Genomic DNA, 12,541 nt, shown 5'->3' on the forward strand with positions numbered 1-12,541 from the left:
TTTTTTTTTTTTTTTAGTTTTTTTAAGAACCTCCATACTGTTCTCCATAGTGGCTGCACCAATTTATATTCCCACCAACAGTGTGTATGTGAGGGGATTTCTCTGTCTCCACACCCTCTCCAGCATTTATTATTTGTAGACTTTTAATGATGGCCATTCTAACCAGCGTGAGGTGATACCTCCATGTAGGCTTGATTTGCATTTCTCTGATAATGTGTAGTGATGTTGAACATCTCTTCATGTGCTTGTTGGCCATCTGTATCTTCTTTGGAGAAATGCTATGTAGGTCTTCTGTCTATTTTTTGATAGGTTTGTTTTTTTGTTTTCAAGTTGTATGAGCCGTTCGTATATTTTGGAAGTTAAGCCCTTCTCAGTTGCATCATTTCTGAATATTTTCTCCCAATCCGTGTTGTTGTTTAGTTGCTAAGTCACGCCCAGCTCTTTTTTGACCCCTTGGACCGTAATAGCTCAGCAGGCTCCTCTGTCCATAGGATTTTCCAGGCAAGAATACTGAAGTAGGTTGCAGTTTCCTTCTCCACCCAATCCAGAGGTTGTCTTTTTATTTTGTTTACGGTTTCCTTTGTTGTACAAAAGCTTGTAAGTTTGATTAGGTCCCATTTGTTTATTTTTGCTTTTATTTCTATTACCTTGGGAGACCCTACAGTGGAATATTATTCAGCCATAGTAAATAATGAAATTCTGATTCACGCTACAGCATAGGTGAACTTTGAAAACATTGTGCTCGGAATTCCCTAGTGGTCCAGTGGTTAGGACTCTGCACTCTGATTGCCAAGGTTCCAGGTTCAATCCCTGGTCAGGGAACTAAGTTCCCATAAGCCATGAGGCAGAGCTAAAAAAATAAAAAGAAAACATTATGCAAAGTGAAAGAAGCCAGACACAGAGGCCATATATGCTAGGATTTCATTTATACGAGAGGTCCAGAATGGACAAATTGGTAGAGACAGAAAACAGATTAGTGGTTGCCTAGGGTTGGTGAGGAGGGTGGGGGATAGGAAGGGACTGCTAATGATATAGGGTTTCTTGTTGGAATGATGGAAATGTTCTGGAACTAGATAGTGGTGACAGTAGCACAAGCCTGTGAATGAATATACAATAAACCATGGAGCAGCTTCCCTGGTGGTCCAGTGGTTAAGAATCTGCCTTGCAAAGCAGGAGACATCGGTTCCATCCCTTGTTGGGGAAGATCCCACATGCCTCGGGGCAGCAAAACCCTTGTGCCACAGCTACTGAGCCTGCACTCTGGAGCCCATGTGCTTCGACTACTGAAGCCCAGTGCCCTAGAGTTGGTGCTCTGAAAGTAAAGAAGCTACTGCAGTGATAAGCCTGAGCGCTGCGTCTAGAGAGTAACCCCTGCTTGCTGCAAGAGAAAAGCCCTTGAAGCAACGAAGACCTGGTGCAGCCAAACACAAATAAATAATTTTTTAAAGTTCTTATAAAAAAAACACCTTGGAATGGATCCCTTTAAACAAGTGAGTTTTATGGTATGTGAATTGCATAGCAATTACAAGTAATAATGACAATGACAACAAACCCATCAGTGACTGTGTATGACCTTTGAGATCAAACTCGAAACCTCTAAGGTCACCCAGTCCCTCAGCCTCACACAGCTGAGCTGTCAAGATGCCAGCAGCCTGACCAGCCTTCTTTCCCTGTTTCTGCCACCTCTGGGCCTTTGTACCTGTTGCTCCCCTCCACCCTTGTCTAACTCCATTTATCTTGCAAGTCTTAGCTTACAATGGGCTCCCTTCAGGAAGGTGTCCCTTAATCTCCAGAGTGCAGGTCACCGGGTTCCCAGACTAGCATTAGGGATGATCTCCAGGTGATTTATTTTAATGCATGTTGGGGAAAAAGTAACTGGACTTCATGAATTTTGTAGCTTGGTGTGAGCCTAAGGTAGCCCCAGGGAAACCCATCAAAGGAAGAAAAAAGACTAGATTGAAAGGACAAATTTTTAACAATTTATTTTACTGAAGTAGAGTTGGTTTAGCAATACTAATTTCTACTGTACAGCACAGTGATTCAGTGATACGTGTATAGACATTATTTTTGTAAGAGTTTTTAAAAATAATTTTATTTCTTACTTTTTGGCTGTGTTGGGTCGTGGTTGCTGCCAGGGCTTTTCTCTCGTTATGGAGAGCAGGGGCTACTCTCCAGTTGCAGTGCGCGGGCTCCAGGGCGCGCGGGCTTCAGTAATTGTGGTTCCCTGGCTTTGGAACACAGGCTCAACAGTCGTGGCACATGGGCCCAGCTGCCGCGAGGTATGCAGGATCCTCCCAGATCAGGGATGAAACCTGTGTCTTCTGCATTGGCAGGTGGACTCTTCACACCCCCAGGGACGCTCCTAGACATTCTTTTTCAAGTCCTTTTTCACATTCATTTCCATTATGCTTTGTCGTAGGATATTGCACATACTTTCCCGTGCTATACAGGAGAACCTTGTTTATAACAGAACAGATCTTTAAGATACAAACAACAGAGGCACTATTCTGCAAAAACTGTGAAATAGCCCCTCGGGAATAATCGAAGTGGGGAACCCCCTGGGGGCTGGGTTCACTCCACCTGGCCTCCCATAGCAGCCATCAGACTAACACCTGTCAGGCTGGGAAATGGTTTGTTTCACACCGGTGTCCCCCGCAGCGGTTTGAGTCCCATGAAGGCAGGGCGGGGCCTGTCTCCTCCCCACTGTATCCCAGCATTACCGATGCAGGGCGGGGCTCAGAGTAGCTGCTCAGAGAGGGTGTGCTGAATGAATGCAGGCCAGGTAATTCTGGACTGTGGACTTTCACCCAAGGGCACTGAGGAGCCCTAGGAGGGTTTCCATCAGGGGGGTGTCAAGGTTGATCTGTGCTTTAGGAATTCCAGGCTCCTGGGACTTCCCTGGTGGTCCAGTGGCTAAGACTCCCAGCTCCCAATGCAGGGACCTGGGTTTGATCCCTGGTTAGGGAACTAGATTCCCATGTGTCCCAACTAAGATCTGGTGCAGCCAAATAAATAAATATTAAAAAAAAAAAAAGAAAGAAATTCTAGGCTCCCTTTCTACTCTAGACTCACACTCCTCCCCATCCAGCCTCTTCTATCAGACCCCTCTTTATCCTTCTCCTCCTCCAGGAAGCCTTCCTGAACTATAGGCTGTGTGGTGGAGTGCCTGCTCTGGGCTTCCCCCATACCAGCCCTGTCTACCCTGGGGGTGGGTCTGTATCCTCCAGAGACCTGTGAGATCTCCACGAGGTCCACCCTAGGCTCTCAGGAGCCTCCTTAGAGCAGGGACCTTGACTGGGTCTCACTCCACTGCCGTCTCCCCAGATCTCCCTCCAGTCTTTCTCTCTACCAGTCCCTCCCTAACTGTTTTTGGACATTGCCATGTGTATTTTTTAATTTAATTTTTATTTTATATTGGGATGTAGCTGATTTACAATGTTGTGTTCATTTCAGGTGTACAGCAAAGTGGTTCAGTTCAGATCAGATCAGATCGGTCGCTCAGTCGTGTCCGACTCTTTGTGACCCCATGAATCGCAGCACGCCAGGCCTCCCTGTCCATCACCAACTCCCGAGTTCACTGAGACTCACGTCCATCGAGTCAGTGATGCCATCCAGCCATCTCATCCTCTGTCGTCCCCTTCTCCTCCTGCCCCCAATCCCTCCCAGCATCAGAGTCTTTTCCAATGAGTCAACTCTTCACATGAGGTGGCCAAAGTACTGGAGTTTCAGCTTTAGCATCATTCCTTCCAAAGAAATCCCAGGGCTGATCTCCTTCAGAATGGACTGGTTGGATCTCCTTGCAGTCCAAGGGACTCTCAAGAGTCTTCTCCAACACCACAGTTCAAAAGCATCAATTCTTCGGCGCTCAGCTTTCTTTGCAGTCCAACTCTCACATCCACACATGACCACAGGAAAAACCATAGCCTTGACTAGACGGACCTTTGTTGGCAAAGTAATGTCTCTGCTTTTTAATATGCTAACTAGGTTGGTCATAACTTTCCTTCCAAGGAGTAAGTGTCTTTTAATTTCATGGCTGCAGTCACCATCTGCAGTGATTTTGGAGCCCAGAAAAATAAAGTCTGGCACTGTTTCCACCTTTTCCCCATCTATTTCCCATGAAGTGATGGGACCGGATTCCATGATCTTTGTTTTCTGAATGTTGAGCTTTAAGCCAACTTTTTCACTCCCCACTTTCACTTTCATCAAGAGGCTTTTTAGTTCCTCTTCACTTTCTGCCATAAGGGTGGTGTCATCTGCATATCTGAGGTTATTGATATTTCTCCCAGCAATCTTGATTCCAGCTTGTGTTTCTTCCAGTCCAGCGTTTCTCATGATGTACTCTGCATATAAGTTAAATAAACAGGGTGACAATATACAGCCTTGACGAACTCCTTTTCCTATTTGGAACCAGTCTGTTGTTCCATGTCCAGTTCTAACTGTTGCTTCCTGACCTGCATACAAATTTCTCAAGAGTTATATATATACATATATCCCTCCATTTTCCGATTCTTTAGGTTGGGTTTCCCAGGTGGTGCAAGTGGTAAACAAGCTGCCTGCCCATCAGGAGACATAAGAGATGGGGGTCCAGATCCCTGGGTCGGGAAGATGCCCTGGAGAAGGAAATGGTAACCCACTCCAGTACTCTTGCCTGGGAAATCCAATGGATAGAGGAGCCTGGTGGGCTACAGTCCATGGGTTCGCAAAGAGTAGGACACGACTGGAGCCACTGAGCATGCATATAAGTTATTACAGAATATTTTTATGTTTTTAAAAAATTATTTATTTAACTTTGGCTGTGCTGAGTCTTCATTGCTGCAAGAGTTTTTCTGTCGTTGAGGAGAGCAGACGTTACTCCCTAGTTGTGCACGGGTTTCTCATTGGGGTGGCTTCTCTTGCTGCTGAGCATGGGCTATAGGATCGAGAGCTCAGTAGTTGTGGCTCCCGGGCTCCAGAGCACAGGCTCAATAGTTGCGGCTCAGGGGCATGCAGGATCTTCCTGGATCAGGGGTCGAACCCATTTCTCCTGCATTGGCAGGTAGATTTCTTACCACTGAGCAACTAGGGAACCACTCATGTGTATTATTTTTTAAATCACGTGTGCTTAACACCTCTGCTTTCTCATCATCCAAAAAAATTTTAAATTTGTGTATTATGAAATTGATCGTTGTCACCATTTAAAATGTATAATTCCGTGGCATTAAGTACATTCACAATGTTGTACCATCACCACTATCTTTTTTTTTTGACTCTGCTGGGTCTTAAGTTGTGACATGTGGGATCTAGTTCCTGGATCAAACCCAAATCCCCTGCATTGGAAGCATGGAGTCTTAACCATTGGACTACCAGGGAAGTTCCCCCTAACCCCAAAAGGAAACTCTGTGCCCATGTAGCGGTCACTCACCATTCGCCCTCCCCACATCCCCTGACCTCTGCTCATCTGTTTTCTGTCTCTGTGGATTTACCTCTTCTGGACAGTTCATAAAAATGGGCTCATCCAATATGCGATCTTTCAGATCTAGCTTCTTCCACTCAGCCTTGTTTCCAAGGTTCTGTGTTGCAGCATGGACCCATTCTCTTTTACGGGGCTGAATAATTTCCCATTGGGTATACCACATTTTGTTGATTCCTTCGTCCGTTGATGGACATTTCGGTTGTTTTCACCTCTGTGAAAACAGCAGTGACTACAGCTGCTGGGAACATTCATGTACAAATTACGGTTTTCAACTATTCTGGGTATACACATAGGCGTGACCCTGTAGTAATTCCAGGTGCAGCTGATGGAGGAAACAGCAAACTGTCGTCCATACTGGTGGCCCCATTTTACCCACTTCCCATTCCCCCACATCCTTCCTTTCATTTGGTATTGTCCGTTTTTTGGATTATAGCCCTTCTGATGACGGTGAAGGGGCACCTCATTGTGGTTTTGACTTACATTTCTCTAATGACTAATAGCTTCCCAGATGACGCAGCGGTAAAGAACCCGCCTGCCAATGCAGGAGATGCAGGAGACATGGGTTCGATCCCTAAGTTGGGAAGATCCCCTGGAGTAGGAAATGGAAACCCACTCCAGTATTCTTGCCTAGAAAATTCCATGGACAGAGGAGCCTGGCGGGCTACAGCCCATGGGGCCACAAAGAGTCGGACATGACTGAGCATACACATGATAACTAATAATTTTGAGTATCTTTTTGTGTGCTTCTTGGGCATTATCTTTTGCAAACTGACCTTAGATCCTACCACCTCTCTAAAGCTATTTTCCCTGTATTCACCAGTCCACTGGCTTCTCTCTCTCTCTCTCTCTGTTAAAGGCCCCCCCGCCCCACTTTATTTCTTTATTTTTTGGCTGCACCACCCATGGCATATAGGATCTTAGTTCCCCAACCAGGGAATCGAACCTGTGCCTCCTGCATTGAGAATGTAGTTTTAACCACTGGACTGCCAGGGAAGTCCCTTGGTTTTAACTTAAAAAAAAAAATGTTCATGGTTTATTACATGATAACTCGGGTTCCCTTGTGGCTCCGCTGGTAAAGAATCCGCCTGCAATGCGGGAAATCTGAGTTCGATCCCTGGATTGGGAAGATCCCCTGGAGAAGGGAAAGGCTACCCACTCCAGTATTCTGGCCTGGAGAATTCCACAGATTGTATAGTCCATGGGGTCACAAAGAGTCGGACATGACTGAATGACTTTCACTTCACTTCACTTCATTGAATATAATTTCCTGTGCTATACAGTGGGAACTTACTGCTTTGCCACAGGCTTAATTCCTATTTTTTCTCTTAGCAACTTTGCATACCTTCTTCTCTCTCCTTCCATGATCTACCCATTCCTGGTCTTCCTCTTCCTTTTCTGGAGAGAGATGTGTGACCTCGGGCGAGTTACGTAACTTCTCTGTGCCTCGGTTTCTTCATCTGTGAAATGAGACCGCTAACCATTTTGACCTCAGGGTTGTTGTAACAATTCAGTGAGTTAGAAGTGTGCCTCGCACGCGGTAATCATTAGGGAAGTATTTAATGGTGAGAGAGGAGTAGGAGGGCTGAGGGCAAAATGTTTCCTCGTGAAAAGTACTTTAAAAGATAAAAAAGATTGAGGAAGAAAAAATTAAATTAAATTAAAAAGCTTGCCCTGATATAGAATTTTAGGGGAAAAAACATCAGAAATTATTTCAAAAAAATCCACAATATTACTCAACCATAAAAGATAATGAAATAACGTTATTTACAGCAACATGGATGGACAGAGAGGATCATACTAAGTGAAGTAAGCCAAAGACAATGTCATATGATATCGCTTATACGTGGAATCAAAAAGAAAACAAACAAAACCCCAAACAAATGAACTTATTGACAAAACAGAAAGAGACAAAACAAACCTGTGGTTACCAAAGGGAAAGGGGGGGGGGATAGGGATAAACTAGGAGCTTGGGATTAACATATACACACTACAATATATAAAATACATAACCAACAGGGACCTACTGTATTGAACAGGGAACTGTACTCAGTATTTTATAACAATCTTTAAGGGGACAGAATCTGAAAAATATGTATCAAGTCACTTTGCTGTACACATGAAATTTACACGAATTATAAATCAGCTACACTTCAATAATAATAAAAAGGAAATCACAAAACTCCTTTACAACACAAAGCGTAGAAAATGGTTCACCGTCATTAAGAATCTGCATTAAGCTTTTTATGGCTTTTAAAACAATGCATCAAAAGACAAAGCAGTTTTTAGGGGCAAGTGTCAAATATTCGTTAAAAGTATGAACTTCAGAGCAGAGCTGCCAGGGTCCAAATAGCTGTGACGCCAGACGTGGGCAGTTATATAACCTCTCTGTGACTCAGTTTCCACATTCGTAAAACGGGTTGCTGTTAGAACCTGCGAGCATCTTTGGGGCATTCACCGAATTTATCTGTGTATCTGGGCCGGCAGCACCAGCTCGGATAGGCCTGTTCCTTAGAACTACAAGCCCGGCAAATTTTCACTACGGGCCTGGGTGACTTTCCCAGACATGTAAACAATGTTTCACAAATCCTTTAGCGAACTTATACAGAGGAAGTCTTTATAAGTAAGATCCATAACAGGTCAAAACTCAGCTGCAGGAAATCGTTCTCATCCTCGCCTCCAGATCTCCGGGAACAGAGAGTAATAACAAACGTCAAAATCCGGACAACTCTCCCTTCTGCCGGTCAGTTCCGTCAGCCTCGCGTCGTTTACCAGAGGAGGCTGGCTTTCCTTCTTAAAGGGGCCTCTCCTAGTTTTGACTTCTCTTTCCTAAGAGGGCCTCCCCCACATCCTCCACTTAGCGTCTCTCAGGAAAGGGTCCCTCCCTCCCAGTCGGGATGTTAAATCCTGCAGTAATTACTAATAAATAAAACCACCCTTCATTGGATCCGGGTATCTCTTGGTCATTGAGTAGGTGAAGCAGCTCTTTCCTAACGCGTTCCCACTCCCCAATACCATTGTGGGATGCAAGGAGCGCAGATGGGGGGGTCCATGGCCTCTACAGCCTAGTCAAGAGTTTTCCTAGGGGCAGTTGCTTCGAGATATGAGATAATTGGGGAGAGTTCTTAGAATTTAATATTTTTGTTTACCCTGTATGTCTTTGAATAGGTGCTACAAGTTGCTAACTTTCAGCTCAGTTCAGTTCAGTTCAGTCGCTCAGTCGTGTCCGACTCTGCCACCCTATGAATCAGCAGCACGCCAGGCCTCCCTGTCCATCACCAACTCCCGGAGTTCACTCAGACTCACGTCCATCGAGTCAGTGATGCCATCCAGCCATCTAAGCCTCTGTCATCCCCTTCTCCTCCTGCCCCCAATCCCTCCCAGCATCAGAGTCTTTTCCAATGAGTCAACTCTTCTCATGAGGTGGCCAAAGTACTGGAGTTTCAGCTTTAGCATCATTCTTTCCAAAGAAATCCGAGGTCCAACGTGATCTGCCTTCCACGCTCCTCGCTCCTTCTCTCCACAGACATCTGCAGTTAGGAGTTTGTTTTTGCTTTCAAAGATATTCTGCGTGTTTAACAAGCAGAAGGTTGTATTTTCTCACGCACCTTAAATTATTATACACTCTGCTTCCATTATTGCCTTTTTCCCTTAACTGAACTCATAGCTCATTTCGTGTCAGTTCATGTATTACTTCCTCATTTTGTTTATGTCCCACTATGGGCCATTCCGTGAGTGCTATTTCGCTTCGGTAATGTCCGACTCTTTGCGACCCCATGGACTGTAGCCCACCAGGCTCCTCTGTCCATGGGATTCTCCAGGCGAGAACACTTCGGTGGGTTACCATTCCTTCTCCAGGGGATCTTCCCCACCTAGGGATTGAACCCGAGCCTCTTAGGTGTCTGGCATTGGGGGGCAGGTTCTTCACCACTAGCGCCACCTGGGAAGCCCACTACGGGCCAGACCACAGCTTATTTGAGTCCCCTAGGTTATCTGAGTCCCTTATCCATGGGCAGCTCGGTTGTTTCCGGGTTTGTTTTTCCTTAGGCGTTTTTATGGTAACAAAAACAATGCTCCCTACGCCCTTGGTTAGCATTTATCAAGAAGCCAGCGGAAGGCTCAAACTTGCCGGCCCCCGCTGCCCGCACCCGCCCAGGGCACTCCAGTCTCCAGAGTCCCGATGCTTCAGCGGCGCGTCCAGCGCGGCTTCTGCCTGGCTGAAGCTGTCAGGCGCCCGCAGGGGCCCTCTGGAGCCCCGCCCCGCAGCCGGCAGTCGGGCCGATTCAAATCCAGCCAATAGCAGAGTGTAAACAAACCCCGACCCCGCCCCACGGTGAATAACTCCCCCGGCCGGCGCGAAACCTATTTAACTTGGCGGAGAATGGGGGCGGGACGAATACGTGACCCCGCCCCCATCGTGAGCCAATGGGCGGCTGGACCCCGCCCCTCGCACTTGCCGCTCTGAGGACCCGAGGTCGGGCTGGGCTTGTATCTGCCTGATTCGCGGCCGCTCGTGGTCTTGGTGTTGCCGGCTAGCCAGCGTCTCTGGGAGCTAGGGCAGCTTTTTCCCGCTGTACGCGGCACGTTTAAAGGGCGCGGTCAGAGGGCGAAGGTCGCTCCGGAGTCAGTGCCCTCCGAGCCCTCCTATTTTTCCCCACCTGGCGGCTAGAATTCGGATCCCTGACGTTGGATTGACCGAGACGTGAAGGGTCCGCAGGGGTGTTCTGGGCAAGGTTTTTTGTTTTGTTCCTTTTTGTTATGGAATCGTTTATACGCCTCCAGAAAAGTGCACAAATCCTAAGCGTGCTGCTCAGCTGAGAACGAAAAACACTCGTGGAAACATCCTCCCAGATCAAAAAGCAGCTTGAGTTGACCAAGTTTTAAACTTCGCAGCTGCGGGTGCGAGGGAGGAGCCGCGATGGGCGTTGTTTTGGTTTTCAGAGGCTCAAACCGCTTGTTTTAAAAAAAGAGAAAGAAAAAAGAAAACCACGCCTCTCTGTAGAGAGATGGCAATCAGGCCAGACTCTGGTCAAGCTCCCGCTGGGTAGGAGCTGGCCTGTGGAACGGGTAGGAGGTATAGGCAGTTAGAAATGAAGGGGATTAGGGTCTGGTTGAGAGGGTGGGGTGGAGAACTTGAAATGTGAGGGGGTGGGACAGAAATGCGCTGGTACTGAGCGTGGGGGAGGGGAGCCTTCTGGGCTGGAGTGTTGGGAGAGCCTGCGGGACTTGGACCCGGTGGACTAAAAGTGGAACTAGGCATCCTGGCCACTTGGAGAGGGCAAATTAGTTCTCCAATGTCCTGGACTTTTCCATGGCAAATGAATGTGTGTGTGGGGTGGGATGGGGGATGCGGTTTCCAGCTGTTCTTTTCTGCTGCAAAGTGAAAGTGAAGTGGCTCAGTCGTGTCCAACTTTTTGCGACCCCATGGACAGTAGCCTACTAGACTCTGCGGTCCATGGATTTTCCAGGCAAGAATACTGGAGTGGGCTGTTATTTCCTTCTCCAGGGTATCTTCCCAACCCAGGGATCGAACCCGGGTCTCTTGCATTGCACACAGACGCTTTACCGTCTGAGCCACTACACGAGTATAATTAAAACAGCCCTTAAATGAGATGATGAGCCCGGAAACCCAAGCTCATGTTGGCTACAGGGATGTAGCATATTTGCTGAGAAAAGTTGGGTGCATCTTCTCCAGTCCTAATTTTTTACATCTGAATGCTGTTTTGTCCCTGTCCCATAAGAGCTTCTGCATGTCTTGTATCCATTTCATCCTCCCGGTGGTCTTCATAAAGTCTGGACTCTGGGAACAGACAGAGCTGGGTATAAATCCCCAGCTGTGTGACCTTGGTCCGGTTTCTTACCCTTTCTGGTTTCTCATTCACACACAAAAAATGAGAATTGAGGTTTAATTCTCTGGCTCAGGGGCTTGTCATTACAGTTGTGTTAACCATGTGTTTGGGAGAGATACACAGATGTGTGTAATGCATCAAAAAAATGAGATGGATTTGATGAAGGGATAGAGGCACAGATGTGTGACACAGCAAGGAGAGGAACGTGCTGATTGTTGAACGTGCTCATGGAGGGTGTTTTGGTGTCGCTGTTCTATTTCTTCAACTTTTCCATGTTTGAAAATGTTCATTAGAAAATGTTGGGGGAGGTGAATTCTGGTGTGACTCTACAGTCCCATTGTACAGATGAGAACATGGAGGAGCTGCAGAAGTGACTTGCCCCAGGTCCATCTGGTGACTCAGAGACAAATAGAACACCCAGGTGCACTGAATAAGTCCTTCCCCTGGCTGGGCATCCCTGGGCCAAGTTGCTGAACCTCTCTGGGTCTCATTGCCAACTCCATTCTGAATCTGTAACTCCCAACTTGCATCTGAGCTGCAAAGTGAAGGTAGGTGTCACTCCCCCCAAAGGATAGCAGGTCTCTTTCCATTTGGGCCCATGTTGACCCCTCCTCTGGCCTTGGACGTTTGACCTCTCAGGGCTTTGCCAGCCACGGCTAGACTGGGGGTTTCTTTCATACCCATGCGTATTCCTGGCCACCTGGTCCTAAGAGAATGCCTGTAGAAGAGTGGGCAGTATCTCATGGTTTCGTAGATCTTTCTGGAGCACTTACTAAGTGCCAGGTACTGTACTGGGGTGTGTGTGTTGGGGGGTGGAGGGGTCGTGGTGGTTACCACAGTGCACCAAAGAAGCCTGGAACCTGAGGGCAGGGGAAACTGAGGCTAAGCAACTTATTTGCTCATCATCAGACTGCGTACTGGGGCAGGAACCAGGGTGCTCTTGGTCACAACTATATTGCTGGCAGACTAGATACTCGTAAACAATACTTCCTGTATGAATGAATAAACTTGGATAGTCACCCCCGCAATGCCTCCTGTCTCATAACTTTGAACCCCAGTCAATTCCCAAGTTCCGAGTCCCCCGGGATTGGCATCTCTGAGACATCAGTGCCACCCAGCTCAGATCAGGCCCGGCTTGCTGGCTCTGTGACCCTGGGCAAAACACTTTCCCTCTCTGAGCCAATTTAGTTTTCTACACTGCAAGGGGGGAGGCCTGGTGTGCTGCACTTCATGGGGTCACAAA

At 47.1% G+C, this 12,541-nt stretch overlaps 1 non-coding gene across 1 annotated transcript; it reads left to right on the forward strand.

Annotated features, from left to right (window-relative positions):
• The first annotated feature begins 749 nt into the window (after window positions 1–749).
• TRNAQ-CUG (transfer RNA glutamine (anticodon CUG)) lies at window positions 750–822 on the forward strand. The gene has a single exon. It is a non-coding gene; the product is annotated as a tRNA-Gln (tRNA).
• Window positions 823–12,541: the final 11,719 nt, after the last annotated feature.

This window comes from Bos grunniens, chromosome 18 (genome assembly GCF_055505025.1).
Source record: "Bos grunniens cultivar Pamir isolate PY7600 chromosome 18, Bosgru_T2T1.0, whole genome shotgun sequence".
NCBI lineage: Eukaryota > Metazoa > Chordata > Mammalia > Artiodactyla > Bovidae > Bos > Bos grunniens.